Below are 7365 nucleotides of genomic sequence, written 5' to 3' on the forward strand. Positions count from 1 at the left end.
CAGCCTGCGTGGCCTGACCCGGGTGCGGCCCATCGTCGCCCAGCTGGGAACCTGCACTTGGTCCACCTCGGTGCACTTTGCAACCTCGCACCCCACCGCCAGCTTCTCCACTCGGTAAGAGGAAAGCATAGTTCTCTGTTTCTTCCTGGACTCACTGCAGAAGAAGTGCACATCGCTCTCCGGGGCTTCCCCGTGCACGGGCGGCCGTGACTGTGCTCACGGCCGTGTCTCTCTGGTCCCTTAGCAGACGCACTTGATGGACCGCTTCTTCCCATTCCTGCCCTGGGGAGGGAGGTGTCTGTTGTAGAGGGAAAGAGGGTCCTCTGACGGAAGGCAGACGTGTCGGTTCTGCAGACGGTCCTTCAACAGACACCACGTTCCGGGCTCCCTGGAGGACAAGACCGCCCCTGTCACTGTCTGCAGCGAGTGGAGCCCTTAACTTCCACAGCCGATGATCGGTTATGGAAGAAACACCTGAACCCGGGGCCTGTGTTCTCTTCAGTCAAGGGTCCTGAGACCTGTCTCCCACTCGGTCTGATGTGAGACTTAGTGTGATACGGGGAGGAAGGACTCAAAGATCTTTTGCGCTTCAGCAAACTAACATGTTTTGTAAGGCAGTGAACCGTGAAAGAGTGTTTTGTATTTTATTTTATCTATGCCGAGAAGCTAGTTGACTCGGGGAAGGACATAGGTTAGTGGTAAATAGAATACTTGATTAGCATGCCGAATTCCGTGTGCTCATTCCCGGTACCTCCATTTAAAAACAGAAGAAAAGAAAAAACAAAAACAAGAGCAAATTTCAAATATTAGAAATACATAGTGCGCAAACCCAAATTCCATATCCATTCTTTTTACGTGTTTTCCTCTTACTACTTGGTTTGAAATATTTCCCAACCGTGACTTAAGCATTTTTTTCAGAAAATGCTCTAACTCTTTGAAAGTCTTTTCTGCCACTTCTTTTTTGACACATCCACGAACGGAGATAGACGCACATGGTTGTTTGAATATACATTCGTGAATATTCTCATTAATGAACCTGTAACTACATTTTACAGATGGTGTGTCAGTGCGCCACTTTACAGAAGAGAGAGGAAGAGAATCTTCCTGGGATGAGGTACAGTCTCTTGTTGTTAATGTCCTTGTGTGACTATATAATTACCAGGGGATTCTGAGACATAAACCGGGGGTTGGTGTGAGTGTGCATTTTCACGTTTGCATCTGCTGATGAGAATTTTTGACTTATGCTTTTAACTTACAGTTTAGGATGTGATTCTGTGCTTAATGCCGTAGGACTGGATAATGCACTTGTGTTCATTTCCCAGACTCACCTAGTGAAACCAGTGTCTGTGTGGGCATTCTTTTTTTCAGGGTCTTTCCCTTACAGTTTATTAGAGGATATTGAAAAGAAATTCATCCCTGGGAAAGTTAGGTGTATCTTGGAGTTGGTTCTTGTTTTAGCCGTCCTCACTTGAAATTAATTAAGGGATATTTCATTTTCAAGGCAGCATGTTTTGTCTTCCCATTCCACCGCCTGTAACAGTGGTCTAGTTTCCTTAATGCCTTACGCTGTTTCCCACCTGCTCCTTTTACTCAGGCTGCCCTTCCCCAAAGCCCCTCCACATCAACCCTCTGCACTGGGTCTCTCTTTTACGAAACAGTGCGATCTTGCCAGCAATCCCTGAGCTATCCAGGTGCAGCGGACTCTCCTGTCCTTTGTGGTTTTACTGTACCCGTTCACCTCAGTTGTAGAGCTGTTGAAACATTTCTGTGCTGATTTGTTTTCATGGATCCTGTGCCTCTGGCAGAACAGAGAGGAGAATCTGCCTTTTACTTGTACCGCCAGCTTCTCCCAGGATAGGACTTATGTTCTGATAGCTTCAGTAAATAACTAATGTCTACCTGACTGACTAAGCGTATGCACATTATATGAAGCTCGGTTCCTGAATTATCTTGCTTTGTGTTCCTATTAAGGTGCGACTAATCCCGAAATTACAAAACCTGAGTATGCTACTGGGACTGTAGAAGTGGCTCCGCAGGAGCTGATGGATCATAAACCACTGACCTCTGTTGGTGGAGCACACGGAGCTTATTATACACTGGGTAAGTTAGTGAACGTGGCTGGCATTTCTTGTTTTCTGTGCCTAGAAACTCGTGTGTTCTGGGGGAAGGGTATATGGAGCTCAGCAGTAGAGAGAATGCGGGCTTAGCATGCAGGAGTTCCCGGGGTCAGTATCCAGTTCCTCCAAGAAACGAGTGTGATATGTGGAAGGAAGGAAGGAAGGAAGGAAGGCGCAAAAGTTTTGTTTCGCTTCAGAAGTGTCTTCGCAGGAAAGCCTAATCCTCCATCCTTTTCAGTGATTTTTAGCCGACGCTGGACCTGGCGCGGCTCCGGTGTGGCCCGTAAGCGCCCGCCCACCTGCGGCGGCCCCGGAGGCCCAGGTAAGTGGGGTGGTCTTGCTATGTAGGTCCTCGTCCTGGGAAAGGTGATCATCCCGTTCTCCCGGCAGCCGTTCCTGGCCTCGTCTGCAGACTGTGTGTCCTGTGACGGGTCTGGCGTTGCGTGTCGCTGCCTTTTTCAGACTCAAAACTCTTGCCCAGGAGCCAGTGGGCTGCTTCTTCCGGGAGACCGACGCCTTGGCTGGTGCCTGCAGGAGCCATGAGGGAGTGCTTAGGAGCTGGGGCCCGCAGACTTTGACTGTGAGTTTCTCGAAACACCGTGAGGAGGATGAGCCCTGGCTCCACATTGACTTCTCCTGGCTCGGCTGACTCCTTCCTGACATCCTGCACCTGGGGTTGCTCCTGGGTCACTGAGACGGATTTCTGTGTCGTCGTACTTTTGACTGGTTTCCCGGCTCAGGCCAGGTGATTCTCCTGTTTAGAATGTCCATTCAGATCCTGGTAACTGGAAAAGGAGCAAAGCCCTCCCTCCAGCTTTGTACGGTGTGCTTTGTGCAACTTTGAGTCTTCCTGGGTGTGGTAAACGTCACAGCCCGTCACTGTCTTTTCTCGGGAGGTAAGTGTGTCTTGGCCGCTGCCTCCAGTTGTAGTCTGGGCAGAAAAGCCTGGCTCTCGGAGATGGTGCGTTTGTAGTAGGGAATAGAGGCTGGAAGGGAAAGAGCCCGCCGTGAAAATGCCTCCTTCCCTGCGGGGGAATTCCGATGCGCACCAGAGTGCGTACGTTGTGTTTGTCCCCCACCCTGCGCCGGGTCGGGCCTGCCCTTGAAGCTGTCAGAGCTGCTCGTCGGTCTCATGGCACACCGTGGGGTTTTGCGCACGAGCTGGTACAGTCCCTTTGGTGTCAGGTGTGGGGTTGAGACTCCCCACGACACTCTCCCGTAGCACGCAGGTTGGGTGCGTTCCGTAGCGAACGTAAAATCCAGACGTCCCTGAATATATGGATGATTGTAGCGGAGCCTGAGTCCCTTCTGAGGACAGCCTTGTCCCCTCAGGAGCCCTTGGCCAGCTCCACCGCAGGACTCCGTGATGCCCAGCTCCTCAAGGCTCTTTGTGCCCAGAGGCAGCCCCTGTGGGGCGGAGGATGGCCCTTGGTGAGGGGGGTGCTGAGAGGGCCTGGCAGGGTCCTGCAAGCAGAACCCTGCAGGCAGAGCGGTGACCCTGGTTCGGCTCTGATTCCTCGTGTGGAGAATGAGCTCTTCACTTCCGTCCCATCTCCGTGTTCCTGGTCCACCCCGAGCAAGCTTGCGTGGAGCTGTGGGAGGTGGCGGGGAGGGCCGTCCCGCCCAGAGCGGCTGGCTGTTGGGAAGGCGCTAGTTTGCCCGTGCGCTGAAAGCTCTTGGTGCAGCCTCTCGGGCAAGAGGACCCTTGGCTTCCTCCACTTGTAGACAGTGGCGGCGGCGACGTGCGGCTTCAGGGTCGTATCCCCGTGACCTCTGTGCGGCCCAGGTTTCAGGCAGGCCCCAGATTGCTGGGTGGAACTTGTGGCACCGTGCTGCTCTCTGGGCACCCGGTGGAGGGGAGGGTGCCCGGTGCCGACGGCTGCTGCATTGGGTTTCGTCTGTTTACGGTGTTGGTGCTTTTATCCGTCATCCAACCCAGCCCTCCCTTCTGTCCTGCAGGTCACCCCGTGGGCCGGAGGGCCCCAACCTTTCCGAGGACCAGCCTGCGTGGCCTGACCCGGGTGCGGCCCATCGTCGCCCAGCTGGGAACCTGCACTTGGTCCACCTCGGTGCACTTTGCAACCTCGCACCCCACCGCCAGCTTCTCCACTCGGTAAGAGGAAAGCATAGTTCTCTGTTTCTTCCTGGACTCACTGCAGAAGAAGTGCACATCGCTCTCCGGGGCTTCCCCGTGCACGGGCGGCCGTGACTGTGCTCACGGCCGTGTCTCTCTGGTCCCTTAGCAGACGCACTTGATGGACCGCTTCTTCCCATTCCTGCCCTGGGGAGGGAGGTGTCTGTTGTAGAGGGAAAGAGGGTCCTCTGACGGAAGGCAGACGTGTCGGTTCTGCAGACGGTCCTTCAACAGACACCACGTTCCGGGCTCCCTGGAGGACAAGACCGCCCCTGTCACTGTCTGCAGCGAGTGGAGCCCTTAACTTCCACAGCCGATGATCGGTTATGGAAGAAACACCTGAACCCGGGGCCTGTGTTCTGTTCAGTCAAGGGTCCTGAGACCTGTCTCCCACTCGGTCTGATGTGAGACTTAGTGTGATATGGGGAAGAAGGCCTCAAAGTTCTTTTGCGCTTCAGCAAACTAACATGTTTTGTAAGGCAGTGAACCGTGAAAGAGTGTTTTGTATTTTATTTTATCTATGCCGAGAAGCTAGTTGACTCGGGGAAGGACATAGGTTAGTGGTAAATAGAATACTTGATTAGCATGCCGAATTCCGTGTGCTCATTCCCGGTACCTCCATTTAAAAACAGAAGAAAAGAAAAAACAAAAACAAGAGCAAATTTCAAATATTAGAAATACATAGTGCGCAAACCCAAATTCCATATCCATTCTTTTTACGTGTTTTCCTCTTACTACTTGGTTTGAAATATTTCCCAACCGTGACTTAAGCATTTTTTTCAGAAAATGCTCTAACTCTTTGAAAGTCTTTTCTGCCACTTTTGTTTTGACACATCCACGAACGGAGATAGACGCACATGGTTGTTTGAATATACATTCGTGAATATTCTCATTAATGAACCTGTAACTACATTTTACAGATGGTGTGTCAGTGCGCCACTTTACAGAAGAGAGAGGAAGAGAATCTTCCTGGGATGAGGTACAGTCTCTTGTTGTTAATGTCCTTGTGTGACTATATAAGTACCAGGGGATTCTGAGACATAAACCGGGGGTTGGTGTGAGTGTGCATTTTCACGTTTGCATCTGCTGATGAGAATTTTTGACTTATGCTTTTAACTTACAGTTTAGGATGTGATTCTGTGCTTAATGCCGTAGGACTGGATAATGCACTTGTGTTCATTTCCCAGACTCACCTAGTGAAACCAGTGTCTGTGTGGGCATTCTTTTTTTCAGGGTCTTTCCCTTACAGTTTATTAGAGGATATTGAAAAGAAATTCATCCCTGGGAAAGTTAGGTGTATCTTGGAGTTGGTTCTTGTTTTAGCCGTCCTCACTTGAAATTAATTAAGGGATATTTCATTTTCAAGGCAGCATGTTTTGTCTTCCCATTCCACCGCCTGTAACAGTGGTCTAGTTTCCTTAATGCCTTACGCTGTTTCCCACCTGCTCCTTTTACTCAGGCTGCCCTTCCCCAAAGCCCCTCCACATCAACCCTCTGCACTGGGTCTCTCTTTTACGAAACAGTGCGATCTTGCCAGCAATCCCTGAGCTATCCAGGTGCAGCGGACTCTCCTGTCCTTTGTGGTTTTACTGTACCCGTTCACCTCAGTTGTAGAGCTGTTGAAACATTTCTGTGCTGATTTGTTTTCATGGATCCTGTGCCTCTGGCAGAACAGAGAGGAGAATCTGCCTTTTACTTGTACCGCCAGCTTCTCCCAGGATAGGACTTATGTTCTGATAGCTTCAGTAAATAACTAATGTCTACCTGACTGACTAAGCGTATGCACATTATATGAAGCTCGGTTCCTGAATTATCTTGCTTTGTGTTCCTATTAAGGTGCGACTAATCCCGAAATTACAAAACCTGAGTATGCTACTGGGACTGTAGAAGTGGCTCCGCAGGAGCTGATGGATCATAAACCACTGACCTCTGTTGGTGGAGCACACGGAGCTTATTATACACTGGGTAAGTTAGTGAACGTGGCTGGCATTTCTTGTTTTCTGTGCCTAGAAACTCGTGTGTTCTGGGGGAAGGGTATATGTAGCTCAGCAGTAGAGAGAATGCGGGCTTAGCATGCAGGAGTTCCCGGGGTCAGTATCCAGTTCCTCCAAGAAACGAGTGTGATACGTGGAAGGAAGGAAGGAAGGAAGGAAGGCGCAAAAGTTTTGTTTCACTTCAGAAGTGTCTTCGCAGGAAAGCCTAATCCTCCATCCTTTTCAGTGGTTTTTAGCCGACGCTGGACCTGGCGCGGCTCCGGTGTGACCCGTAAGCGCCCGCCCACCTGCGGCGGCCCCGGAGGTCCAGGTAAGTGGGGTGGTCTTGCTATGTAGGTCCTCGTCCTGGGAAAGGTGATCATCCCGTTCTCCCGGCAGCCGTTCCTGGCCTCGTCTGCAGACTGTGTGTCCTGTGACGGGTCTGGCGTTGCGTGTCGCTGCCTTTTTCAGACTCAAAACTCTTGCCCAGGAGCCAGTGGGCTGCTTCTTCCGGGAGACCGACGCCTTGGCTGGTGCCTGCAGGAGCCATGAGGGAGTGCTTAGGAGCTGGGGCCCGCAGACTTTGACTGTGGGTTTCTCGAAACACCGTGAGGAGGATGAGCCCTGGCTCCACATTGACTTCTCCTGGCTCGGCTGACTCCTTTCTGACATCCTGCACCTGGGGTTGCTCCTGGGTCACTGAGACGGATTTCTGTGTCGTCGTACTTTTGACTGGTTTCCCGGCTCAGGCCAGGTGATTCTCCTGTTTAGAATGTCCATTCAGATCCTGGTAACTGGAAAAGGAGCAAAGCCCTCCCTCCAGCTTTGTACGGTGTGCTTTGTGCAACTTTGAGTCTTCCTGGGTGTGGTAAACGTCACAGCCCGTCACTGTCTTTTCTCGGGAGGTAAGTGTGTCTTGGCCGCTGCCTCCAGTTTTAGTCTGGACAGAAAAGCCTGGCTCTCGGAGATGGTGCGTTTGTAGTAGGGAATAGAGGCTGGAAGGGAAAGAGCCCGCCGTGAAAATGCCTCCTTCCCTGCGGGGGAATTCCGATGCGCACCAGAGTGCGTACGTTGTGTTTGTCCCCCACCCTGCGCCGGGTCGGGCCTGCCCTGGAAGCTTTCAAAGCTTCTCGTCGGTCTC

General features: G+C 51.7%; 1 long non-coding RNA gene across 2 annotated transcripts; it reads left to right on the top strand.

Annotated features, from left to right (window-relative positions):
• The first annotated feature begins 2604 nt into the window (after nt 1–2604).
• LOC141574862 (uncharacterized) lies at nt 2605–7114 on the top strand. Of its 2 annotated transcripts, none has more exons than XR_012501989.1 (6): nt 2605–2862; nt 4077–4230; nt 5172–5230; nt 6088–6216; nt 6472–6555; nt 6696–7114. It is a non-coding gene; the product is annotated as an uncharacterized LOC141574862 (long non-coding RNA). The 2 variants fall into 2 exon arrangements; XR_012501990.1 differs by lacking the exon at nt 2605–2862 and adding an exon at nt 2891–3013.
• Nucleotides 7115–7365: the final 251 nt, after the last annotated feature.

The sequence above is a fragment of the Camelus bactrianus genome, chromosome 23 (assembly GCF_048773025.1).
Source record: "Camelus bactrianus isolate YW-2024 breed Bactrian camel chromosome 23, ASM4877302v1, whole genome shotgun sequence".
Lineage (NCBI taxonomy): Eukaryota > Metazoa > Chordata > Mammalia > Artiodactyla > Camelidae > Camelus > Camelus bactrianus.